General features: G+C 33.7%; 1 protein-coding gene and 1 non-coding gene across 3 annotated transcripts in view; both read right to left on the bottom strand.

Annotated features, from left to right (window-relative positions):
* The window catches only part of ROBO1 (roundabout guidance receptor 1), a 1,139,823-nt gene that overhangs the window by 781,550 nt on the left and 339,437 nt on the right, over positions 1-18,836 (bottom strand). The window lies entirely within an intron of this gene.
* LOC129402620 (small nucleolar RNA U13) lies at positions 2,574-2,677 on the bottom strand. The gene has a single exon (XR_008628735.1). It is a non-coding gene; the product is annotated as a small nucleolar RNA U13 (small nucleolar RNA).

Here is an 18,836-nt window from a genome sequence, read left to right as displayed (position 1 = left end):
AGGCTCTTTCAGGGTCAGGGGAATGAGACCTATTGTTACTGTTTTGGGCATACCGAATACTCCACCAGTAGCTTGCCAGGCTCTGCCATGTGGGCGGGATACTCTTGGTAGCTGCCAGGCTCTCCAAGAGGTATGTATATATCTTTTACTGAATTTGGGATATGAATACACCATGGGGAGCTTGTAAGGCTCTCCTGTGTGGGCAATAGACCCTTGGTATCTTGTCAGATTCTCCAAGAGGGAGAACAAGGCTATTAGATGTATTGGACATCTAATTTATACAATTAGTATAAGAAAATTGTTTTTAGCAATACTCTGGGACATAATTGAAGAATGAACAAAAACACTATTGCAAACAAATTTATATTAATACAACTGTACTTATTTTATTTTAAAATATTGTTTCATACTTTATTTCATTATTTGAGGGTTGAGTGTTTTGGTTTGTTTTTGAGCTACACCAGGAATAACCCCAATGCTCAGGGGTTATTCCTGGTTCTGCACTAAGTAATTACTCCCGGCAATGCTCAATATACCATGTAGAATGCTGGAGATTGTACCTGGGTTAGGCTGCATCCAAGGCAAGCATCCTATCTACTGTACTATCTCTCCAGTGCCTAGTTACTATTTAATAAAGCACTTAATTTTAGTGACACCATATTGACTATTTCAATTTATCTAATACAATTTCTGCCCAACATGCATGCTTATCCTTCTCATTATACTTTTCATGTCATATTACTTTGATAGTAGCTGCAATTCATAAGCTAGGAGGGATGACCGAAGAACCACTGGTCATGTTTTGCGTCCTCCAGATACTCCTTACTCGCAATTCATATGGAATAACAAGGTTCGCTAGCACATTTTGCTAATATGTTCTTGCTTGAAAGTTTTTCAAATTTGAAAATACAAAAATATATAAATGAATTCCACATTTTCACAAATGTTTTTGTCTGAGTTCACATGGCAAGGTGAATTCATAACTAATTGGAAGGATATTGTTGATGTTTCTTTTTGGTAATTTTCTCCATGTCTCTCCAATCCCACATCTATCTCTAGTCTCTTTTTTTTATCTTCCTACATTCACTTATACTTTTGATTGCAGAGAAAGTGAATCTTGTTTCCTTTTTTAGTTTTTTTCCCCTTAAAACATTTAATATACTTTTATGCTTACATTGCTTAAAACAATATGTATTCAATTTCAAACTAACAAACATATGCATGTCGACATACATGCATGTATGTGTATGATATGAAGTTATGTTAACTTTAGTTTATAAGCACAGTTAGAAATATCTTTAAGTGAGGAATGAGTCTGAAAACTTTCTCTTCTTGCAAATTCCCAACCTGATTTATGCCTTATTTTTAGTGGTTCTATATTATATGGACTCTCCCCACCGATGTCGCTCTCCTGATCAAACTTACTGTTTCTGTTCTTTTTTGTTTGTTTCTTTCTGTTCTTCTTTTTTCTTTTTTTTTGTGCCCTACCCACTGTACTATCACTCGGCCCCATGTACCTGGTGGTGCTCAGGGCTTACTCCTGGCTCTGCTTGGGGATCATTCCTCTCAGGCGCAGGGGATTCCATGGAGTCCTGGGGGCTCCAACTGAGTGCAAGACAAACCCCCGACTGGCTGTACTATCTCTCTGCCAGCGTATTACTTTTAGTTCCAGAAACTGCTTGCAGACATTCTACCAGACTACCAACTAAGCCAGAGCCCCACGCCGGCTGATGACGGGAAATAACCATCTTTTTCGTTTTTTTTCCCTTTGTCAGGCAGTGTGGTGATTACTAAACAGGCATGAACTCGGTAGCTCGGGACGAGGGGGGAAAAAATAAAAAAGTTATGTAACAAACAGCGGGACTTAATATCTCTACATTCTCAGCAATGGAGAGCCATCAAATGCTTCCTTGACAGTAGGACTGTCTTTTCTTTTTTGGGGGGAAACCCTAGCAACAGTAGTGAGTTATGTGTTGAAACATGGAATGTAACCAAGATAAAGCGTAAACGAAGTGAAAATTATCACTTACAAGGGTGGGGACTGGGGGGGCGGGAGGGGGCGGGAGGTATACTGGGGTGGTTGGTGATGGAATATGGGCACTGGTGAAGGGAAGGGTGTTTGAGTATTGTATAACTGACATAATCCTGAGAACTATGTAACCCTCCACATGGTGATTCAATAAAATTTAAATTAAAACAAAAAATTAATTAAAAAATGTTCAGACCTCTTAAACACTCCCCTCCTCATTCTCAATCCTGGGTTCCTCCCCAGCACAAGAAATCTTTCTGTTCTTTAATACCTCAAAAGTATACTGCATCTTCATCTTGCACATAACTCCATATGATGAAAAATCCACGGCTGCTTCTGAGGTAGATAAGCTACTCAACTATTATAATTTCCATGAATAATTCACATTTTAAGACACTAACTCATAAGGAATTATATCCAACTATTTCAATATCTATATAAAATTATATTATTTATTATATTTGGCATATTGGTAATCAGATATTGCTTTGGGAGAGTTTTTTTTATTGCTCCCCTATTTTATTTTTTTTTCTTCTTTCTATCACATCAGATGGGGCTAGTGTGCCAAAAACCTAACCAATTTAAGGGAGGCACATGTTACACAGGCATGTTAATACTCCATCATCATGCTATGAACCAGAAAAGGGTCCTATTGATTCCATATTTTTAATTGACTATATTATATATTTCATGCCTTTACAACCTATATGCTTAGAAAATAAGTAAATATTTTGCAGAAATAATGATTTGCAATAGGCAATTTTTAAAAAATCCACTCACACCTAATAGGCTTTTACATCTTTTACACAATTTAGTAAGCTATTTTGGTGCATAGTACAATGAAAAGAGCCAATAGAATCATCTGTTTTCTTCCTATGGAAACATGAACAAGCAACTTGAATCCTGCATTTTGGTATCCTCATCTGAGATGTATGCTATTGCTTATCTCCCTAAGTGTTAAAGGCCAATGATAATACATGTTTCTTCACATTCTTCAAAGACTCTATATCAACATAGGCATAAATTAATTTCAGAAAAATTATATCTAAGGAACATTCTTCATATGTTTCCTAGATGTTATTTACTAGAACATTACAAACATATGAGTGTAGGTTTTCCTGGATTTACAGTGATTTATGTACTGATAAACCCCTATAAGCAGAAAATATTGTAAATTGAAATGCATTCATTATAACTAATCTGCTGAATAGCACACTGAATATCTCATATGTTAATTGGATATTATATTGAAAGTGGAACACAGTATAGAAAATTGGTTATTTATTCTTGTGAGCGCATGGCTGACTTCGAAATTCTGCTTATTGCTAGTACTCAACATTACAAGAGAATATCATCATGTATTGCTAATCAGTAGCAATTTGATCAAATTTGACCTAGGCTAGACCAAAATTCATGACCTGATGTATGGTTTCAACAAAATGTGCATATTATTTCTTTGTAGTCAAAAAATAATGCTGAAGTATTTGAATTCAAAGACTATTTTCAACTTATCTACCATCACAATAAACAGACTACTAACAGACTAGAATGAGATAGGGTCTTATAGATCACATACATCTAACATCTAAACTTTTCATATCAGTAAACTGTTGTATAAAGGGTTCAGGGAATGTTCTCAAGATAGGAGATTAAGGGACAACTTTCAGGGTTATTTGTCTTGATTTTTTCACTCCCACTTGTAATTGAACAACTTTTGCCATTACTTCATTGTGAGTGACATATGGCATTTTACTCACCCTTTTGAGCTAGGCCACATGGTTCCCTCTAGCCAATGGTATGTGAGTGAAGATGATATATGAAAATAAGTAAAAATAATTGATTAGAGTATTTGTTGTGTTTACTATTGTTGCAGAAATGTCCAGCACATTTCACCTAGGCCTTTGTTCTTCGTGTCAGATCAGTTAAAAAGACTCTGGAGTAGACTTGACTCCTACTAGTAACATACTATCAATCTAGGTGGAAGTTCAATTAATACTTAACTGATATTCCCTTAATAATATGAGATTCTTGTTGCTGTTCCAGAAGAGAGCCCAATGGACTGCCTCATATGTTTGCATGCGAGATGCTAAAGCTCAGTCATTGGTCCATGATCCCCTGAACACTGCCAGGAGTGATCCCTAACACTTTTCTGGCGTAGAAACACTGGACAGGGACCCACAATAAAAAAAACACAAACAAAACAAAAATAATGCTATCTGTATACTACTTGCTGGTAATTATTGGCACATATGAGGCTATTCATAATATAAGTAAGAAGAATGTTTTTTAAAAAGCAAATTATTAGGTACGTCTGAATTTATATTTTAAATATCCAGGTTTCACAGAAGTCACACATTACTCTGTGCATTGTATCAGTGGGTTTAAAAGCAATATCTTGATATCTAGACATACTAAGTTTTAAAACTCTAGAACATCTTGGAGAACTTGATTTTAGCTAGCCTTACAAGTGATTCTGGTGCACACTAAAGTTTAAGGAATACTACATTATAGTATCAGCTGTTAAATCACTTACAAAACCCGAGAGATACGACCTTTTGTGCCATTATAAATCATGAGCAGCATCAAAAATGGTTTTCTATTTCCTTTTATCTACTCATGATCCCTAATAATTATTTTTTCCTTTCAAAATAGTCCATATAATCTTTATTCCTATATTTATAATTTATTTTCATTGAGAACAAAGGTATTTCCTTTCTTTTCCTATCAAAATTACTATATTTAAGATTGCACTCTTTGCTTTTCGATCATACCAAACGTCAGCACATATTTCTAAAGCACCATTCCAATGAATTATTTCTCATAAAATAAGCTATGAGTCATTATTACACACATTTATTCTCCTTCTCTATTTATTTACATTTTCAATGTGCAATACAAACATACAATGCAGTATGCTAAATTCCCTTATATATAGTGGTCAGCATTCATTGTTCAAGTCTTATTATCTACTGAGATATGATCATATTTATCTCTATCTTGCTATATACATATTTATCTCTATAACTCCTTGGAATTTTTTAAGACTCTATTGTTTCTAGATACAGTTTATAACTAATTTTAGTTTATATTTTGCCAATGTTTTCAGAATCAATTTTTATTCCTTGAAGTTGTCCCCCACATAATCTATTAGAATATATCATTTCCTGCTATGTGTCCTAGCAGATAAAGTTGTTGCTGGCTAAAATTAGTGATCTCCCTTGAGCCCCTGTCCTAGGCAATGAGGCTTTATAACATTTTTATCAAGAAACGGAGGTTATCCTCCCACCTTAAGTCTAATCAGGACTTTGATTCCTGCTAATAAAATGAAAATGACAGTGTGTAAGTGACTCAGACAGATTCTTTAAAAGCTTTGAGCACTTTTGTTCATACTCTCTTGCAATCCTGCTGTGACCATGTTCAGATGTCCAAGCTAGAAGGACGGAGGATGAGAGAACAAGTGAAACTGAGAAAAATGATCCTGCTGAAGCCTTACTAATCTAATCAGTTTTCAACTAACATCTTACTCTTGTGAACAACTAAAAAAGTGTGTCCTGTGAGTTTGATTAGCAAGACTTCAACCCATAGAGTAATCAAATGGACAAGCTGTAGACCTCTGTGATATATGTGCTGCAATAAACTATTCATTTCAGACTTATTTTAGATTAATGATAGCAAATACAGAAATTAAACTCTGTCTTCCATAGCATAACACACCAATATGCTTGCTACCATTAAAATTTCAAAATATCAAACTGTCCCATCTTATCCTGAATGTGTATTCAGTTATCACTCGTATGTTAATGTCACTGTATAGTATTGCATTTAACTCTGACATCTTATGTAATACCTAACTTCTCTGATACATTTTCATTGAGTTCCTGATCACTGTCAACTTAAGGCAAACTTGCAGATTCAAATAATTCATAAAGTTCTTCTCTACTGCATATAGTGGAAATTAATGATTTTATCTATGAATATTATATATTATATGTTAAAGTATACTCTTATATTATATGTTTTATAATCTTATGCATATTATAATCTTATATATTATATAATAAATATTATATGATATTTTATGTACATGCTCTCAAGAGTACATAAGTGATATAAACATGTAATTATAATAATATGAAACTATTATGTTATATTATTATAAAGAGTACACATGTCTAATTTAATTTTACACATTGCTTCAAATTTATGTTCAAATTGAAGCCAGCTTTTTGCTAGATAATAAAGCTCCCTCTAACCTCATTGCCATATTTTCTCATGTTTCATAGTCATCTTCTGATATTTAATTCTAACTTCTAATTCATCTCTGATTCATAACTTAGATTTTTTAATCTGCATTTTTACTTTAGCCTAACCTTTATCACTTCATGCTGTGTTCTTATATTTTTTATGTAGCATGAACATAGATAAAGTAAATTGTCTAATCATATCTGACATGAACTTGGAGAAACAGGGAGCACTGAATGGTGCAGCCAGGATTCTTGACACATTCTCTTCCCATAAATATTGGGAAGTTGGAGTAATGGATGGAAAGTACCAACAATAAGTGAAATGAATCATAAAGAGACGGACAGATATAGAAGGACTGCAGTCGTTTGTGGAGTATACAAGATTACATAACATCAGGCTGACATCCGAGGACAATAGATACAAGGGTCAGAAAGACTGCTCCATAGCTGGAAGCCAGCCTCGTGAGCGGATGGGAAAAGGCAGCGCAATAGAGAGGGGATCACTAAGAAAATGATGGCTGGAGGAATCAGTTGGGATGGAAGATGTGTGCTGAAAGTAGATAAAGGACCAAACATGATAACCTCTCAGTATCTGTATTGCAAACCACAATGCCCAAATGTAGAGAGAGAGTATGGGGAATATTGTCTGCCATAGAGGCAGGGGGAGGGTGTGAAAGGAGAGGAGATATTGGTGGTGGGGAAAGTGCACTGGTGGAGGGATGGGTGTTTGATCATTGTGTGATTGTAACCCAAACATGAAAGCTTATAACTATCTCATGGAGATTCAATAAACTTTAAAAAAAAGAAAGTACCAACAATAAACAATTATATAAATTAAAAAAGCAGTGCACTTAATTACAATAAACAGGTACAATTTAGAATTGAAGACATCTGGTAAGAAAAGTGAATGAAGATGGAAATAATGATGTTTGTACTTAAGAAAAAACCAATTGACTCATTTAACTAAGATAGATTCATTTATGTAAATATTTTGGATATAAGTAATGAAAAATATGACATGCTCAGATTTTTGAAAATCTTGAATGGAGGATTAAAGATGTTGGACCAGAGATATAAAAATGTTATTACTTAAATTTTCTTGTTAAATAGTCTGTTTATACTGAATATAACTTTAGGATTTAAAGAGGAATTTAATGTTTTCAAGTCTAGATATTGTTAAAATTAACATTAAGGTGCTATTTCCAATGAAGTTTATATTCCCCTTACATCTCTTTTAGACACTCGGGTTATTAAATTTAATTTAATTGTAGACTCAATTTATCTTTCTACTTCTTGATTGATGATTGGCCTTTCTTGATATTTGTTTCCCTACAACACTATTCTTGGTAAGTGCATAAGTGAAGAGATATATTTAAATGCTGACATGCTTTAGAATGACTTGATTTGTCAGCTGTTTCCTCCATTAAATAGAACCTATTGCCTAAGAAACAGAAAGGGAAACAGTTTATTCCATGGAAGACTGATACAATACTAGACACCAAGGCAGTTGAAAGATTTATGCTAATAAACTATGGAAGATATAACTCACATTAAAAATGAGGAGGTCCTCAATGGGTTGTTGGAAAGAAAAAGTTTCCTATTAGCAATTCAAAAGAGCTTCCTATTACACACATCTTTGTATGTAGGTTAATTGCCTGCCAAGATTTTCTTTTAGATCAAAGTTAAAGTATGCAAGATCAATGCAATACAATGAAATGTCATTATTTTTGACTACCTCAAATGCTGCATAACGCCATTGTACTGACTTTATTCCACAAGGGAGCTCTAAGTATTCCTATTTGTTTATTTATTTACTACTTAAAACCCATCCCAAAGGTTGATAACAGTGTGAAAAATAATTTCCATAGTATTTTAAATGTTTAAAAATCTGAGAATAAATTATTTTGGCTTTTATAATGTTAATATCACAAATTACTTTGAATATGAATAGCATTATAAAAGTTAATGTGGAGACTATTTTACTATGAATATTTAAGGGTGCCATATGATAATATGCCATGACGGATTCGTCCCTTTGTCTCTTTAAATTTCACATCATGAGATGATATGAAGCTACCTTTTTTATGCTTTTGCTCCCGGTGAAATGGTCCTCAGAAAATTATATTGTTTAGCTTATAAACCTGCAGCAAACTCATACAATACAAGTAGGCAGGGCAGATTCTACATCCCTTACAAAATCCATGTACTCAGATAACCCACATCTCACAAAGTATTCCTGTCAATAAATTTTCCTTTGTTCAAATTTTAAACTTTATTAAGGGAATTTCTAGTGTAGATGCTGCATTTAGCTCTTCCTATCACTGTAAGTGGCTTTGGGACTTTGTGATTTACCAAAAAAATAGAGCATTTAAAATTAGATAATTGCACTAGTCTGCACATTATGCCTCATTTTTTATTTAGTTGTTTATTTTGACAACTATTGTTTTAGTTTAGTAACTTAAAATAAAAATGGTTTAGATCTAACCATATGCATTGCATCAAAACATCTTATCAGTAAAAATTTAAAAAACTAGTATGGGGAGCAGTTAATTGATACCTAAAAGAAGATGTTCATAGGTAATCTTGAAACTTACCAATGTTCTAGAGTTACATAAATTAGCATATCATTCTATTATTTTGCTTTTGTATGTCAAAACAGTATTTTGTAATTGTTAGAAATTTTGAATATAATTTTTCAAACAGTTTTGTCACTTTATTTTATAAATTAGAAATTCTGATTTTAGGAATTTCAGGTATTAGTAAAAGATATAATTATCAAAATCGTTTTCTAAAATTTTCTTAAAACATAAGAAAAACAAAAATATGCATATGAAATAAAGTATGAACAGGGATGAGAGCAGTATATAATATCAATTTAGCTGCTACATGTTTTTCATGGAATAAAGCACAATTACATAAGTATTGAAATAAAATAAGAAATTGCAAAGTGAGACATAAATCTGAAATAATCCAATTAGACACTAAACAGAAATATTTTATGAAATCATTACATTATTATGCAAATCATAGTTTCAAACTAAACAATGAAATTGAATTTATTTTGAATTTTCTTTTCGGATGCTTACCTAAGTCCTTTCTTTCGTAGAGACAAATATATTCATTTCTAAAGGTTGCATGAAATCAAATTATGTTTGACTTACAGTAAGATAAAGATATACACGTTTTTTGATATCTTTGGAAATATTTTTAGTTACATTGAAGTAGATTTGGAAATCATAGATATGGGAATATAAGGTATAAAGATAGTCTCAGAATGCAAGGAGAGGGCATAAGCTCTTTTCTAATTAGAAAAAAAATGTTGCATTTTTCTCATACACAGGATCTGGATAAAATTTCATAGACCAAATATTTCCAAATTTATAATATTGAAAAATTAAAATACGGTGCTCTAAAAAATAATATTGGCTGCTTTTAAACTAATATGTTCAGGAAGATCCATCTGAAGCACACATGAGAAAAAAATTTCAGTCTTTAAGTTGAATTCTTTAAAGGAGGCAAAAATATATTATTGATCTTTTAAAGCTTTAGTTATTTTAAGGCTAGCTGTAATCTATGTAATCCTGAATCTACGTCTCTTTTTGTACAAGTGTTTTCACAAATGTTTGAAACTGTCTATTTTAGGGTTGCAAATTCAATGGCGCCTGAAGAGGATGAGTCTGCTGACTGGTATGTTGATAGAGATAAATGCTCATTAAACATCATGCTTTAATGAGTCAGCATCATCATTGTAATGCTATACTGGTACAGAAAATAGTTCCATGTCCTCTCGGCTATCTTCCAATAAGACCAGCTAATCCAAAAGGCGACATAAAGCTTGCTGGATAAAAATGTGGAACCTGAGACCCATTCAATGATCAGTTGTGAACTTGCCACGTCTAACACCCTGCCCCCACCTCACAAGTCACCCTCTCCCTCACGAGGCTGAAAGCTGCATTTCTGTAAAATAAAGAATCTCCCATTTTAAGTGGTGGGTGCACACTAGTTTAAGGAGTCAGCTTCTGTTTTACAGATTACAGAGAACAATCAAAATGCTGTTTGCAAATTAAAAAAAATTTAAATTATTCCCCTTTGGGAGGGGGGATGGGTAGCATATTAAATTCAAATGTGAACTTTTTGCTCCTGGCTGGGGGAAAATAATTCAATATTAGGAAGGCATCTTTATAATGGCTTTCAATACACAAGGAGAACTATTACAGTATCAAAATCTACATACCATAGTATTGCAATACTAGATTTTTAAAGAATATTTTTCATATGAGCTTCCTAATGTTCTAATAAAAATAACAAACTGTATAAGTGTGTGATTTATACTAATAAAATAAGAAAGTATGTTGTGAATATCAAATCCCAGACTAGTTTACTTACTGATTTATCATGAAAAAAATTTTTGCACATAAAATCGTTTAATAGATTCTAAAGGAGATTAGATAAAGGGTTAGAAAAAAATTATGTTAAGATAATAGTTTGAAGTTGTTCTATACATTAAGAGAAGAAGGCATAGCAAAACGTTTACTGAAATATCATTACTAAGACATTAGAGATTTCTACCAACCAGTTAGGTCAAAAATAAGTTTTCAATTAGACTCATAGTTTTAGTCAATTCTTGTGATCACTGTGAGGCAGAAAGAGCAGGGAGGGCAGTTTGCGTGATCTCATGTTACAGCGTTAGGGACACTCAGATAGAGGTGTAATAGTGATCAAAGCACAGATGCAGGAGAGAATGCCCTGGTCCAAAGATGGGGAACAATACTTTTGCATCAGTAAAGCCTTTAGTGTAAGATGACGAGATTAGAGTCATATCATGAAGTATATTGAAGCCAGACATAGAATTTAACTCACCTGTTTGGAAAGTGATGATAGAGTATCGAAAGTGAAGTTTAAGAAATTGAAAAGATAAAAATAGACCAATTTTATTGTTAATTTGTATGAAGATAAAAGAAATGATGAGTTTTCCTCTTATTGATTGAACAGATTTCCACAAACTTTTGCAGCCAGTCATGTCTCAAATGATGACTAGTCATATATGAAAAAGCATCTCTCCCAGAGAAGCTCTAGGCAGAGATTTTGCAATGTAGATGCGGTGACATGTGAGGTGACAATATGACAGATGGAGTCCTTTTTCATCTGTTTGCTTTTAGCACTTTGTGAACTACTTTACTGTTCTGATGCTCCCAGGGAAGGAAATCTGGGATTACCACATTTAGTTTTAACTAAATCAGACCTCATGAAACGGGTAAGTGCATGAAAAAAATTCCTGCGAAAAAACTATGGATTAATGACAACACAAGCAATGGAAGTATAGGTACACTTTAAAAATGTGATGTGAATAATAGTGGCAGCAACCATTATCACTCCAAGATTGATCCCTTCATCAATTACTGTAGTGCATTGAATAATGACTATCTAAAAGTTTTTTAAAAGATTATATTTTGATCATACTGTACATATCTATGCATGTGTATGCAATTGCCTTCAACTTTTATGTGTATACACACATATAGCACATATAGCACTGCAAGTGTGACCAAGAAATGCATGTGTATGCAAATGCATGTGTATGCAATTGCCTTCAAGTTTTATGTGTATACACACATATAGCACATATAGCACTGCAAGTGTGACCAACAAATTACTTTTATTATTCTGTTCTCTTGCACTCTAAAATTTATCTAGGGTACTGTCGTCCTGTTGTTCATCAATTTGCTCGAGCAGGCACCAGGAACGTCTCCATTGTGAGACTTGTTGTTACTGCTTTTGGTATATCAAGTACACCACAGGTAGCTTGGCATATAGTCATTAAATATTAGCTAATAAGAGTAAAATACCATTGTAGCTGTTATTAAGATATTTCTAAATAACTCATTTAATGTTGAACTCACGTATTTATTCTGTTACGTTTTGCTAGAGACTATAGAACAGTGATGCAATAACATAAGTTATAAGTAAATAAAATGATTATGTAATTTAAAGTTTCGGATTAAAAAACAAAATACAAGGGTTAGCAATGATAATGCTTTTATAGATACATATATATGGATGTTTCCTATCTATAAGTAGACATTCATCAAAAGCTTAAAGGCATAAAAGTCAAATGTTCAGAACTTTACACTAACTATATCACTTGCAGTGTATAGGATATAAGAATTTAGGATATTGGATTTGATGTAAAAGCAGAGACATCGTGACCCTTTATGCATAGAACAATATCCATGTAAGCATATCCTATGTTCTTATATTTGTATATATCAATATTCTCAGACTTACACTGTATGATAGAGGCATAAGGTATGCCTGAAACACACTGAACAGAATACTCACAAAGTCCTATCTTCACTGATTATTTTCAAGGAACAGCTAATGTCAACTTTTTTTAAATTAATTTATTTTTCAATTAGTGAGTCACAGTGAGGGTACAGTTACAGATTCACACATTTTCGTGCTTGTTTTTCCCTCATGCAATGTTTAGGAGCCCATCCCTCCACCAGTGTCCATTCTCCACTACCCATGAACCCAATATCCCTCCACCCCCCAGTCCCATCTCCCCCATACCACCCCGCCTCTGTAGCGGGGCATTCTAATTTGGTATCTCTCTTTCCTTTTGGGTGTTGTGGTTCCAAATAAGGGTATTGAGTGGTCATCCTGTTCAGTCTCTAGTCTACTTTCAGCACGCATCTCACTTCCTGCGCAGGATCTCCAATTATATTATTTGGTGGTCCCCTCTCTGTCTGGGATGCAATGTCAACTTTTGACTTGTTTACAGATTGGTATTAGTTAGGTAGACCTAACATGTAAACTAAAAGGAAGTTAGTTTGGACCTTTTCTCCAACTATCTACATGAACAATTAAGTCATAACAAAATGAAAAAGAACTGAGTTCTCTTGAAGTGGATAATGCTGATGACCCTAGTATAATGGTATCTTTCACTCCCATGGATCTTTTGTTTATGGATGTTGGGCGTGCAGGTATAAAATGGATAGGTGGAGTGTGGTCATGGGGTGTGAATATAAAAGGTATAGGTGGAAAAGTAAATATATCTGCTAGAACATGTTTAGTCATATGACAACTCTGAGAGAGATGAATAACATTGCCCCTTACGATTGTGAATTTGAAAAAAAAAACAAAGAAGAAAATAATTAAATTAGAATAATGTTCTCCTGTTAGAAAAAATTTCTCTGGAGGACAATGTTGACATGAAGCAGCGGGAGAAATAAAATTTATTTTACTGTGATCATATGCTACTTATGGTATCAGTCTTATATTTCACTGAAGATATCTGGCAGTTACATATAAGATTTCAGAAATCAAATGAAAGGGAAAAGAAAAGAAATGTAGACCTAAAAATATAAAATCTGGAGTTACAGAAATGTAGTTGATATTAATAAGCAAGTGACAAGACAGGAACATAATTATGATGTGTGTGGGTTTAGAAACACACATTCACAGATCTCTCTTTCTCTCTCTCTCTCTAACACACACACACACATACACACACACACACAAACAGCTTACATAGTGATGTGCTGGGGAAGTTTGAAGTATCAGGGACTGTCTCAGGCAGGACCTTTTGCTGCAAGACATGTGAGTTAGCTTTTGATTTTTCTTCCTAGCCTAGGAAGCATATATTTTAAGGAGTAGACAACTGTTAAATTATGCCAAAAAGACAGTAAGATAAGAAAGAAAGAGAGGCAATTATACTTAACAGTATATAGATGGTTGATGCTCTTAGAGAGTTTCCATGGAGTGCTTGGAATGATTACCTATTTGAGTAGGATGAAAGATTACAATAAGGAAAGAGAAAAGAAAGGACAATGTATAAGGGACTCAAGAATTCTCTGAAAAGGGGCTATGGAACAAGAGGGATTAAGAGAAAATAAACTTTCTTTTAAGATAGAGAATCATCAAGAATGAAAAAAATAATACTTTTGGAAGAGAATGATTTTGTCAGAGACAGATATTTATTAAAAACATACTACTATATTATATATAGGAGCACGAAACATTCTATTATGGTCTCCATTATCATAATAATTATTAATGTTTAATTATTTTTTAACCCACCAACTAATGCAAACTACAACAAATCCCCCCACAGACACCAGCGCTGGAGAGATGGTACAGCGGGTAGGGCGTTTGCCTTGCACACAGCTGACCCGGGATGATTCCTCCGTCCCTCTGGGAGAGCCGGCAAGCTACCGAGAGTAACTTGCCTGCACAGCAGAGCCTGGCAAGCTACCCGGGGTGTAGTTGATATGCCAAAAACAGTAACTTCAAGTCTCACAATGTAGATGTTACTGGTGCCCGAATGAGCAATTAGAAGAGCAACGGGATGACAGTGACAATGACAGACAGTGACAAACAAGCTCAGTAACTGGTGCTTTCTAGTCTAATAGCAGAGTGTAAAATAATTTTTTGAACACAGGTAATGTTTTCATTATAAAACTCACAAACTTCTCATTCTCCCATCTTTATCCAATATAACACTCTGTTACTTCACCTCAAAATGCAAAGAACTGAAATTTTAAGTATGTTATGAGATTTATTTGAACTATACATTTGATTTTCCCAATATGAGGTATGTGCACTTGATTATGATGATTTTAATTAAATCCTAGGAAGGAAGAGAAACGGAGTCATATGTAGCTATAGTCACAAGATGAAGAAGAAAATCTCTTACTGAGAATTATTTTAGTTTCTTTTTATACATCATATATCATATTTGCAAGAAATTCTCAGTTTGAGTTCAGGCAAAGGTGCTATGTTGAAAGGAAAGTGTAATCAATAGTAGAGTAATGTTAAAATTTTCATAAGGCAAACCAATGCAATTTATACCCCTTATCTGAATCTCAATATCCAAGAATTCCCAGTTAGTGTGTTCAGATAGAAAGGCCTATTACTGCCCACTCTCCCTACATTTAAAAACTGAATAATTAGAAAGCAGTCAAAAACACTGAGCTAGAATACCAGATTTGTTTTAGTTCAGAAGGTTTCCGAATGCAGGATACAGAAAGTGGAGCCTAAGGAAGTGATTCATTTTTCATTTATCACTTAAAGGCTTCAGGAAAGTGTCAGGGAAACAATCACAAAATAATTATCCAAACCATCTGGAAATGGTCTGCCAATAATCAAAATGGGCATTTCATTTTAAATCTCACTACTTTGCCATAATAGTTTGCACAAACAGATTTCTGGTCAAAGAAAACATTCTATGTTGCAGTGTCATGTTAGAAGACTAAGGCTTGAAGAACACATTACTTACAGAAATAAATAACCACCAGTTTTGGAGAGATTGCTATCAGCCATATAATTACAAGGTCAGATAAGTCTATTGCTGTTGTAAATTTCTCTTGACAAGAAATACATTAAAGTAGTAGCAACAGGAAGAATATATAGCCTTTGTGCATGATGTTATTTAAAAAAAAAAGATTTAACTTTATGAAGTACAATATTCAAAATTAGGTGGCATGTTTTACATCAGACAATGTACTAATGACATTTTTAATTATTAAATGTAAAATTACACTTCTCTGGTTTGAAAAGAAATAATTGCACGCCAAATTTAAAATAGCAGGAACCATTACATTACTCAATATTTTCATGTGAATTTCCTTTTTAGGCTATGAAAGGATCTTTGTTTTTCACAGACACAGACAGCAAATCATCAAAATAATAAATAGCCTAAGCAAACATTTAATTTTTGTAAGTTACAAATGGAAGAAATATTAGAGATAACTGATTCCAAACGTCTCATTTTACAAACAAGAAAACTGAGACTCAAAAACTAAATGACTTGCTCAAGGTCACAAATCACGAACAGCTGTCAGCATCAGGCCTAACCTAGTGAAATTTGAAAAAGTCTCTTCCTTTCCCTTTGAAACATAATCTTCTCTACTCTTCCAAAAGAACTGTTTCTCTTTCGTACCCTTCCAGTATTTCCCTATGACAAATCTCTCAGGGCCTTTCTTCTCTCCCCAGAAATCCTCACATTGCTTCCATTTTGTACCTTTCTTGCATGCTTCTCCCATATATCATTTGGCCATAGGTTGAATAGGCCTGTCAATGACTTTGAACCTACTTGATGCTCTCAATTGGAAATTGAGGAATGTTGGTGTAGAACTAGTCTTCTAATTTAAGAAGTGTATGGGAATTGGGAAACATTAATAACTAAATGGAATAGCAGAAATTTAGGGCCCAGACTCTTAATTGATGGATGAGAAAACAGCCAACAGCATTCAATGAACAGTTCAAGGAATCACTTTCAAAGACTCCGTAAGAGATGGATGGAGACTCCTCTTTCGTACTATATCATTATTTGGGTAAGTTGTCAAAGTTCTTTGTGCTTCAGGTTTTAGATTGAAAAAAATAAAGACTCCTTTATCAGGAGAGTTAGAAGAAAGCATAAGAATATTGATTTAAAGTGATTAGAATGAAAAAAAAACACATAGCAAATGTTAAATTATTTATGTCCAGTTATCATGTCTAGTCAGTATTATTCCTCCCTGCAACCAATCTGACGTACCTATTAAAATATACCTTATTTTTTTCATTCTAGTGAAATTTCTCTTGCAAAATTTACAATAAATCAACTAAACAGCAAAGTCAGTGACCTACTTTTCATTTCCCCTTTTATTCAATCTCCTCAAAACCCGAGAATATTTACTTCTCTGATCTTTATATTTTCTCATCTTTTGGCTGCTATGAACCCTCATGTTCCACAAAAATGGTTATATGCGCATAAATAAATAAATAAATATATACATATATATATATGAGACTATTACTACCTCCCTCAATACCTTTTGATTGATATTGTACTTTACATCAAAGCTTGTAACTATCCCCATGGTTCTAGCGCTCATGTCTTTGTTTCTCTTCTCTCTCTTACACACTCAAACACACAAACACACACAGTGCATACAATTCTATAGACTTAGACATAACTTCAAGTTACTTTTGAGTAATTAAATTTCAATGCAAAGAATTAGAAAACAGAATTCATTAAATCTTCCTGTAACTGACTTGGCCTTGAACTCTCTATGGTAGAAAGTTTTATCCATACCATTGAAATTCTCACAAGACTTTTCAATATCTTTTTCTCCCAGAACTCCCTCAGTGTAAGCAAAGTCCTTTTGTTTGAGGCAGTTTTAATCTGTATCTGTCATTTCAGTGTGGATTCTGGAAGTGTTCTGGAATGCGGGATGAGCTAAATTGTTACTCTAATCAATTTAGGAATTAAATCTAGCTCATCCTCTTATCAGCCTTGATGCTTCTCATCTTCTGAGTGCTATCAACCGTCTTTTTAAAGAACATTATTTCTAATATATATTTCTTTTGGGCCAGGAGATCCTTAGCAGTGTTGCCGAGGTGGTGGGGTAGAAATAGTTCTTCTCTCAGTCAGATCAACCATTGCCACTCATGAAATCAGCAAGTTGGGAATATTGTGTATTTTATATACTATAAAAAATAAAAACAACATCCTGGTATAAAGAAGCTTAATAAGAGCCACAGAACAATAATACTTTCATCCAGGGCCTACAAGTCAAAACCAGACGGTCATTTCGCACTAATGTGCCTTTAAATTATGTTACTAAACCTCCCTGTGCCTCATATTCTTCATCTGTCAATAGATAAAAATGTCCTACCTGTATTGAGAATTTTAAATATATTTAAAGAGATGAGCTATATTACAAAGGCTGAAATGATAGCACAGCACATAGGGCATTTGCATTGCATGAACCGTCCTGGGTTCGATTCCTCTGTCCCTCTCAGAGAGTCTGGCAAGCTACTGAGAGTATCTTGCCTGCACTGAAGAGCCTGGAAAGCTACCTTGGTGTATTGGATGTGCCAAAAACAGTAACATGTCTCACAATGAAGACGTTACTGGTGCCCGTTCTAGCAAATCGATGAACAATGGGAAGACAGTGCTACAGACAGTGCTAACTATTTGTTATGAATTATTACTCACTGTCAAATTCCTGTTAGTTTCAATCCTAGAAAAGGATTTTAAAATACCTTTCCTTGCATTATTTAGTTCTGAAATTTGATAAATAAAGGTATGTCATGTCTGAATTCTGTTTATTTTTTCCAGTTAAGCACACACTCTCGATGCCACTCTTTTATTATCCAAACAGCAAAATGTGTAACAATTTTTGAGTAATTGTATATCAAACAAAAAATTAAAAGAAAAAATGAATTTTACTAAAAGCACTTCAACATACATAAAGACACAATGAGTCACATGTTTGAATCTACATGAATCAAAGTGGCTATGAATTTAGTGCTACAAGTGTATTATTATTGACTCCAGTATAAAATTTGACACCGTTATGATGTCATCTTAACATCATGAATCATAATCTTAGTGCCTTTCATAGTAAAAAAATAATCTCCAAAACTCACACAGTATAGACAAAATGTTACTTGCATATACTCTCAATAGGATATTTGCAATTTTCTTTCATGGAAGAAACCACCTGAAGTATTTGTAAGACAGTAGCAAATTTAATTTTTACTCACTATTGGAGACTTTTTTGCTAATCACACAA

The sequence above is a fragment of the Sorex araneus genome, chromosome 2, assembly GCF_027595985.1.
Source record: "Sorex araneus isolate mSorAra2 chromosome 2, mSorAra2.pri, whole genome shotgun sequence".
Taxonomy (NCBI): Eukaryota; Metazoa; Chordata; class Mammalia; order Eulipotyphla; family Soricidae; genus Sorex; species Sorex araneus.
The sequence above is the reverse complement of the archived record's forward strand: the minus strand, read 5'-3'. Positions and strand labels throughout refer to the sequence as shown.